The sequence below is a fragment of the Quercus lobata genome, chromosome 3, assembly GCF_001633185.2.
Source record: "Quercus lobata isolate SW786 chromosome 3, ValleyOak3.0 Primary Assembly, whole genome shotgun sequence".
Taxonomy (NCBI): domain Eukaryota; kingdom Viridiplantae; phylum Streptophyta; class Magnoliopsida; order Fagales; family Fagaceae; genus Quercus; species Quercus lobata.
The window spans coordinates 14,036,672-14,046,119 of record NC_044906.1 but is presented as its reverse complement, the minus strand read 5'-3'; the positions used below and the strand labels follow the sequence as shown (position 1 = coordinate 14,046,119).

Below are 9,448 nucleotides of genomic sequence, written 5' to 3'. Positions count from 1 at the left end.
TAAAACCCTCTGAATTAACTTTTATTTGGCTGCTAAAATTCTAAAGTAACCCAACATTGAGAAGTATAGAATAGCAAAGTTGGCAGGTGAAGGAGTTTGAATGTGACCATAATTATTAAAAAAAAAAAGACAATGACATCCTAGTGTAAGAGTTAAACATTTTTCAAGTCATAGATGGGTTTTACTCTCTTACTTTTTTAATTTTTAATTTTAGTTTGTTTTATATACACATAGCTTTACTCTTTCTTTCTTTTCTTTTTCTTTTCTTTTTTTCTTTATAGAGTTTTTGACTGTTTTTATTTTATTTTATATCATACTCTTTATTTTTTGCACAACATGAACAAAAATTTCAATAAAATTTAGATAGGACACGTAGTAAAACAAAATATGTCTAACCTTACAATTTTTTATTGTTTTTTTGGAGGTCAAAAGGGGTCTGAACGAGTTTCCAATTATCTCAGAAATACAAATCATTCTCATCCAGTTGTACTCACTGCTTCGCCCTCCGATCTGCCACTCCACCACCATGATTTCTCCTTTCGATTTTTGAAGTTCCGAAGCTAAGCCCAAACCAAACCCGACCCACCGCTGAGACTGTCGTCATTGTGAAATGGGTAAATCAACATCCTCTCTGCTTCTTATATGCAATCGTTTGATTATTAGAGTAAGCCTTCCATTTCGTGCTTTTACTTCTCATTATTGTTCTACTATTAGAGAAAATGCGAAAGCCCCATATCAGAAACGGAATCAGTTGTTGAATTCTGTGAGAGATCACTGCAAATCTGGAACCTTTAAAAATCTTGATCATGCCTTAGGCCTGTTTGATATAATGCTTCGCATGCACCCTTTGCCTTTCATTGGATATTTTAATCAATTGTTGGGTGCGGTTGCAAGAATGAAGCATTACTCTGTAGTAATTACTCAAATTAAACGAATGGAATCATTCGGAATCTCTCCCAATGTTTATACTCTCACTGTTTTGATTAATTGCTACTGCCATATGAGTTGGGTCGATTTTGGATTCTCTGTCTTAGCAACAATTTTGAAACTTGGTTATCAACCAAATCATATAACTCTAACCACTCTTGTCAATGGGCTGTGTCTTCGAGGTAACATTGCTGGAGCTGTTAGGCTGGTAGAAGAAATGGAGAATAAAGGTTATGAACCTGATGTAATTACTTGTAAAACATTAGTGAACGGTCTGTGTAAGATTGGGGAGACTGGTGTGGCTATTAGGTTGCTCAGGAAGATGGAGAAAGGGGGTTTTGAACCCGATGTGGTGCTCTATAGCATGGTCATTGACAGTTTATGTAAGGACAGATTGGTAAATGATGCTTTGAACCTTTCATCTGAAATGATGAGTAAAGGCATTCAGCCAAATGTTGTCACTTACAATTGCTTAGTTCAAGGACTATGCAATTCTGGCCGGTGGAGGGAGGCTGCTACCTTGTTGAATGAGATGGGACAAAGGAAGATCATGCAAAATGTGCGAACCTTCAGCATACTGGTGGACACACTTTGCAAGGAAGGGATGTTGACTGAGGCAAAATAAGTTTTTGAAGTGATGATTCAAAGAGGCATTGAGCCTGACAAAGTCACTTACAATTCTTTGATTGATGGTCATTGTTTGCAAAACCAAATGGATGAGGCAGTTAAGACATTTAATATGATGGTTGAGAAGGGTTGTTCACCCGATGTGTTTAGCTATAACATATTGATCAATGGATATTGCAAAAGTAAAAAAATTGATGAGGCAATGCGTATCTTTCATGAAATGTCCAACAAGGGAGTGATTCCTAATGTTATGACTTACAACACTCTTATTGATGGGTTTTTCAAAGTGGAGAGACCCCAGGCTGCACTGGAGCTATTCCATAAGATGCAAGCTTGTGGCCAACATCCAGATCCCCAAACCTATGCCATCTTGTTAGATGGATTTTGTAAGAATAGACGAATTGTTGAGGCAATGGCATTGTTTCAGGAGATGGAAGAAAAAAAGTTGGACCACAATATTGTGTTTTACAACATCTTGATTGATGGTTTCTGCAATGTTGGGGAACTTACAACTGCAAGAGAAATCTTTAGCAGTCTTTTTGCAAAAGGATTGCAACCTAATGTTCGGACTTACACTATAATGGTCAAAGGGTTTTGCAAAGAGGGGCTAATTGATGAAGCGATCGAGTTGCTTGAGAAAATGGAAGGCAATGGTTGTTCACCTAACGAGCACACATATAACACATTAATCCAAGGGTTATTGCAACATGGTGAGACAGCAAAGGCAATGAAATATCTCAAAATGATGGTTGACGAGGGATTTTCAGCAAACGCAACAACTGCTGCCATGTTTATTGACTTGCTGTCATCTAATCAAGTAGATGAAAATATTCGAGAGCTGCTTCCAAAGTCTGGGTGAAGGTTATTTTAACCTATTTTAACCTATTTAATCAAAGACAACTTTAGTATTTTAACCTATCACTAGTCATTATGTGAGTGGTATATTTGCTTTGAGTAAAATTCTATACTTCTTACGAGATGGTATTTCTTTTCATTTCTGTGCCCAAGATTGTTTATTCCTTTTACTGTTCGATCTTTTGTTGCAATTTTCTTGTGCATGTATGTTGTTGCTAAACCTTTTGACTAGCCATTGGGTGTATTATACTGCCCTCTTAGGTGGATACTCAAGAGTCCTAGTTTGAGACTAGATTCATAGATCTTATTTCTTGGACTAGTTAGCTATACTATGTTCCAACCATTATTCAAAGTTTTCCAATCATAAAAACTAGTATTCCAATTCAAATATAGCCTAAATATCAAACCTCAATAGGTATTCTCCTCTACCCAAACCAACCCCAAAATTCTTAAATGCTTAGCGATTAGGTTCTGGACCAAATTATATCTTGAATTAGTTTCAGTTTTACAAAAGTAATCCAGTTGTAATTAGCTGATCAAATTTAGTCTTAAAACATGTCATGGGTGCTTGCAAGTTAAACTATTGTTTTAAAACAACTATGGATTGAGTTGTCAAACCTATGCAATATCAATTAGTTTAAGATACTTTCTGTTTCACTTTCATATCTTTTAGTTTCCTTTTGTCAAAATGCTGGATGAAGTTTGTGTCAAACCTTACTAATTTTGATTCCTGTCCTGTTTGCACTTACCACTATTTGAGTGTTACTAGGGGTTCTTGAAACTTTATTCATTTGAGGGTACATAGGATAATAGTTTTAAAGTAAGAATGCCATCATTAGTAATTTTATTTATTTTTATATCATACAACAGTTGTGAAACCAATAATAATTAGTTTGGCACTTTGGTTGCTTCATGCCTCCCTCCCTTTGGGATAAAGCCATATTGTTTTACTTTGTACTGTAACCATATCAACATATTGACTAATGATTAATGGAACCTACTAATGTTAAAGTGCATGGGAAATCTTGAAGATTTTTTTTATTTTTTATTTTATTTTTTTTAACGTAAGAAAGGCTAGAATGGCCTTGTAGATAAGCCAATCTGTCCTTATTCTAGAAAATGATAGTAATACTATGAAGTCTTCAGATATTTCCTCTTCTGTAGACAATTGACTGAGGGAGGTTAAAACCAAACCATGTTTGGGGATAGTATTGAGTGAAAATGGTTAAGGTTGTGGAGGTTCAATAGTTAAAGAGAAATCTATTAATTTGTTTGGAATATTTGTACAAAAGGCACTACTTATTAGATCTGCAAGAAGGGAAAAAAATAATTATACTACGCTTGAGCCTTGTGTTTTGGCTTGGAGATCATTATCATAAATATTGTACATCACCTCCATCCCTACAGCAGTGGAGGATAAAACTGACTAATGGGGGTAATGATAATTGTAAGGAATATCTTGATTTTTCATTCATTTTTGCAGGGGAAGTTATAAAACTTGTGGTGTTTCAGGTACAAATCTGATTTTTAGTGAATGCTCATCAATGTTGAGGCTGTCCTAGTCTTCTGCATAATTTTTGTTTTTGCACTTGCAGGGAAGCCTTTGATAGGCAACAATAATCTATAAAAGGGAACCTAAATCAAGGCCTTGTGAAATGTATGAGCTGACAAGGTATTCTGTTAGTGTCAGATTGTACATCAAAGAACACTAATCACAACTTATCATCTCATAAAGTGAAAAAAGTTTTAAAATTTGTTATGAATCTAAAATTTGTCACGAAAAAAGTTTGATTTTAAACATATGTGGAGATATCTTTTCTCAACACGCTATATAACTATAGAAGGGACTGTGAATATGTCATTTTTGTCACAAAATTTTATTTAGAAAATATCTAAACATGTTTGGTGCAGATCTTTATCGTCAACTTTTCTTTTATAAACACAAACACTGCCTTTGTTTTGCTAGACACAAAATCACAAAAGAGAAACACTAATTTGTACTTGTTACTCATGAGTGGCATATACTAGAGTGTGTGTGTGTGTGAGAGAGAGAGAGAGAGAGAGAGAGAGAGAGGGCAAGTGATATACATAACACTTAATGATATCAAAGGTCCATGTATATAAGCACACATGCACATGATGGAGCTGTCTGTTACATATGAGTTTTGATAATAGAACCCTCCCAATATTTAGTCCAGAGACTTTGTTGTTTGTAACAAAAAGTTCCCTTGTTTATAAGTGTGTGCGTGTCTTTTTTATTAGTGAGGTTTTATATATACAGCTTATGTATGTATTTATGTAAATTTTGTTGATACCGGCTAGTTCTTAGTATAAGTCCTAGCGTTGGTATCACCAATTCTAATTCTTGAACCACATTGCAATTTGTGTGGTCTGCAGTCTGCAGTAAGAATTTGTGGGGATGTACTAAATTTTTTTGTGAATTGTCAACAGTACTGGTAGACTAAAGTGGGTTGCTTATCCAGATGTTTAGAAGAATCAAGTTTAGAAATTTATTGGTGAACTTTATTAAATTTTGGGTTCATGTTGCTAGCTCCCGTTGAATTTCATTAGGCCAACTAGTTGTCCATGTTTATACAATTCTTTTAGACTTAGGGACGTGTTGTGACTTGATGAGTTTGATGCCGCCTATGTGAGTGAAATTCTTGGATTTCATAAGCAAGTTCTAGCACAAGTATTCTCTCCTTTGCTTAATTCTGTAATTGGAAAGGGAGGAATGGAAGTAGTGGAAAAAGTTAAAATCAATAGTTGTCAAAGATATCAATGCTTAAGGAAGTACTGGTTTATTTTGATTTTAATGTGAAATTTTTGTATGTCCATGCTCTTTGTTTTTGCAGGTAGGAAGAGCTTACGAATACTACTATTAAAATGGCTGAACAGAGTAAAGTTCTTAACACCCCTGGGGCAGAGAAACAAACCAAAAGAGAGTTGTTTGATGCGCTAAGGCAGGAACTTGAGTAAGTTTTAGTGTTTTTTGTCCTTTTTTCATTTGTCTTTAGAGGTAGAAATAGCCTCCCAGGTGCACACATAAGGCATTCACTTACTTTTTGGAAAACTCATAGCTTTTATGTGGTTGTGAAAAGGCTTTGGTCATCTGTTGGACAATTGTCATTATCTTAAAGTTATCTTAGCAGTATCAAATGTTAAATAGTGACTGAGTTTTCAGTACCATGAAATCTCCTTAACTTTGTCAAAAATTAATAAGATGACCAATCCACCATAACCAATTTTGATTATTAATGTGGATGGATATATGAAAATGATGAATGAAACTTGAAAGTGGGTTTAGCAATTTTGGGCAGATACCCTGTATGTCGGCTGAATCCATGTGGGTAGATACCCTGTATGTACAAACCTTAGGTGGTTCAAAGCTTAAATCAACTCTCTGTCAAATTTAGTAATGCACATGGAGATAGAGCTTTCTTTGTCCATTGCCACTTTTTTTACTCTGAACCTGGGATCTCTAAGTGGATCTGTAAGAACATCTCACATTGCTAGCATGTGTGGTTTGTTACAATGTCATGGTTTAGAAGGGGCTTCCAATGTGTGACAATACTAATTTTATGGCACTTGTGACTACTGAAGCTTCTGTAACTTATAATTTTGTATCGATTTCATACAGAGCTCCAGTGCTGGAGAAAGCTTCTAAATCAGTTTGGGAGCTAATTTTGGACAGTAATGGTCTGGGGAAGGAAATTAGTGAGATGGTTGAAAAGGTATTTTCTTGATTGAGTGGCCGGGAACCTCCATTGTTTCCCCTGCCAGACGGTGAGACTCATACTAATAAAGAAATTGAGAATGAAAAAGAAAAAGGAAAAGGAAAAGAATGGGCTAATGAAAACAAAGAAAAGGAGTTTTAGTGAATTGAATGCAGGAGGTGCATGTGAAGCTGCAAGTATATCTGGTGATCCTCCAGCCATACTAGAAGATTCTAGTAAATCACCCAACCAAGTTTGAAGACATGAGTCACTATGTCATGCCAATAGCTTTGTGGCTCAATGCCATTACTGTTTTTCTCAAGAGCAGAACCTGGGTTCAAACATCACCTCCCCCACTTGAAAGTTACAAAAAAGGCCACTATGCCAATTCCCATATCGTTACTTATCAACAAGAGTAACTTTGTCAATCGAGCTATTTATAACAGATGTGGGTGGTGCAAATCTGGTTATTTAGTGTAGATTTTGATTTGTCATCAGTTTCTCAATTCATTTTAATGGAATAAAATTAACATTATTATGCTATCTAATTCTTTGGTTGCAATTCTTTAGGCTATCTAGTGTTTCGTATTATTAATGAGGTACTTATTTGGAATAAAATCATTTACTTATAAAATAAAATAAAAGTGAACTGGGCAACTGATGTCTGAAACTATGTTTGCGCAACCATTGTGCTGCATGATGTTAACTTTATCCATTCAGTTTATACCATAGCAAAGTATCTTGAATATTTCAATGAGGGATGGTTGTATTTGTTGCTTGAATTAGTTAGTGCAGAATTTAGATGGACTTATTTTGTAAACAGCACACTGGCACTTGAGCATGTCAGATCTCATTTAGTGATTCATTTTCACTATCACAATGAAATCTCATTTACGATTTCCACTGCTGTCCTCTGGGGTGCAAAGTTGCTGCAGGAAATAATATGTAATGATATGTTTTTTCTTGGTAGATTGAAACGGCTTATGTCTGTCTATCTATCTATCTATCTATATATTTGAGCCTAAACTTATTGTACAGAAAAATTAAAAGAATGCTGCTGCAGTGTATGGCCACTGTATGGAGGTTTCTGATTCAAAGTAGACCAGGTTTCACATAATCCAATTTCAATCATGCAAGAATCTCCGTTGTGTGGTTGGAAATTATTTCAGAATAAAATCAAGTCTGGATACAGGTTCTTATATGAGGCAGAGGCATGTTCTTTCCCACATTCATGGAACCTGTTCCCAATTCGTTTGTTTGACAGGTTCTGTAATCTGGTAGGTTGGAACATTCTTTGTAACAGGGCATGCTTTACAGTTAAGGGTGATAGGTCTGTCATTGTTTGGAATAGAGGGTATCACGTTTTTTTTCTTCAAGGACCTTTTTTTTTGGACACAACTATCTTGGATACAACAAAAAAGAAAAGTTTATGTGAAGATAATAACATAAAATTCTAACCAGCAACATGGTCATTTCAGACCCAAATATGTTCATGAAACTATTAGAGGCAAGATTGGCAAATTGTTGGGACTTGGGATTCTTGCCACACAGCTTACTTGGAATGTCTTCAACTAAGGACTCTGTTTTCCATTTGATTTGTTGCCTTTGATCATTCTTTCTATCTCCTTGCGACCATCATGTGAGTTGATGTTTAGGTGAATCGCTTTCAATAGAGCTTCCCTGATCGCCATACACCCTACCATCAATCTTCACTGCACCAATACACTAAAACTTCCAGCACAAAATTGCATTGTTAATTTCCTGATAGGTTTTTTATGGTACTCTGAAGTCACTTGATCTTATTTTGTTTTATATTATATTATATATATATATATATATATAGTTTTGACCAGATATGGCTGGATTTACTTGGGTTGGTATAGCCATAGAAAATGGCCCTTGCATTTGATCTCTCCCTAGAACGTTTGCAGGATTAGTCATACTTTGATACCACATTGCCATCCTTGGATCATCAACTCCTTGGTTGCTAATGGCTCCATCTGAATGTGGAGAGAAATCCATAACTATATCATCATAAAAGATTTGAAAAACCAAGTTAGAGTACAATTCAAGCCTTAGAACAGTATGGAATTGGAATATGCACGATGCAATACCTGATATTGGTGAAGTTGAATTTGTCGTAAGAAGGTATTGTTGGTGGGCTTGTTCATATGCCTGAATTTGTTGAATAGATTTAAATGGCGAATGCATACTCGAGAATGGTAAAGGTAACTGCACATGTCTATAAATATCCAAAGAAAATTCTTTTCTCCCATTGTTGCAATCTGTATGGAAGTAAGGAGAACTAAGACTTGGGAAAGGTCTTTGGCTCAACTTTAACAAATTGGGGTCACATTGCAGGAGCTTCTCATAGTGTTTGTCAAGGGTTCCTGGAGGAAATTCAAGATAGTGCAACCTGAGGATAGCATGCCAACAACAAAATTCATTATAATTCCTTTAAATCTTGAACAGAATAAGACATTTACAACTAGAAAAATAATTCATTAATTAGCAAAAAAAATCATTAGAACTCCTAAAACAGAATAACACATTTACAACTAGAAAAATTTGTGTTGAAAGATGTGACAAAATATCAAATGAACTAAACAAATATTGTAATGTAGAAACCAAAAGCAATGTCAACTATAAAATTTCAAAAATAGAAAACAATACAAACCTGTAAGTTTGAGCTTGATTATCAGTAAAGTCTGAACTTATCTTCCATAATTTTAGCTCGAATTCCTATAATATAAGACCATTGTATTTCAATCTTTTTCTTCAAAGCATTCTCTAGAATTTCTCATACTAGTTTTTGTTTGGCAAAATAAATCTTTACTACCAAATAACCTTCACATGGAGGTTGTACCTGCACATTTTTTTTCCTTAGATATGGTAAGAGTTTAAAATTTTAAATTGTGGTATTTAGTTATTGTAAGAGTCTAAAATTTTAAATTGTGGTAAAAAATTGAGATGTTACCATCTGAGCCTATTCTTAAGAGTGATGCACCAAAATTCTTAAATCCTTAGTGATTAGGTTCTGGACCAAATTAGATCTTGAATTAGTTTTAGTTTTACAAAAGTAATTCGGTTGTAATTAGCTCATCAAATATAGTTTTAAAGTAGATCATAGGTGCTTTCAAGTTAAACTATTTTTTTTTTTTTTTTTTTATAGGTAACGTAAGAAATTTTATTAGAAAAAACCAACCAAGTACACTGGAAATGTACTAGAGTGGCATAAATCAAGAGCCCAGATTACAACAATCAATAAGATCAGAGAGAGAAAAACAATAATAAAAAGGCAAAACTACACTCCAATCAAGGAG

General features: G+C 34.7%; 1 pseudogene across 1 annotated transcript; it reads left to right on the top strand.

Annotated features, from left to right (window-relative positions):
* The first annotated feature begins 384 nt into the window (after nucleotides 1-384).
* Nucleotides 385-6,483, top strand: LOC115979316 (annotated as a pseudogene). The gene is made up of 4 exons (XR_004089024.1): nucleotides 385-2,415; nucleotides 3,893-4,081; nucleotides 5,265-5,384; nucleotides 6,050-6,483. The product of XR_004089024.1 is annotated as a putative pentatricopeptide repeat-containing protein At1g12700, mitochondrial (transcript).
* Nucleotides 6,484-9,448: the final 2,965 nt, after the last annotated feature.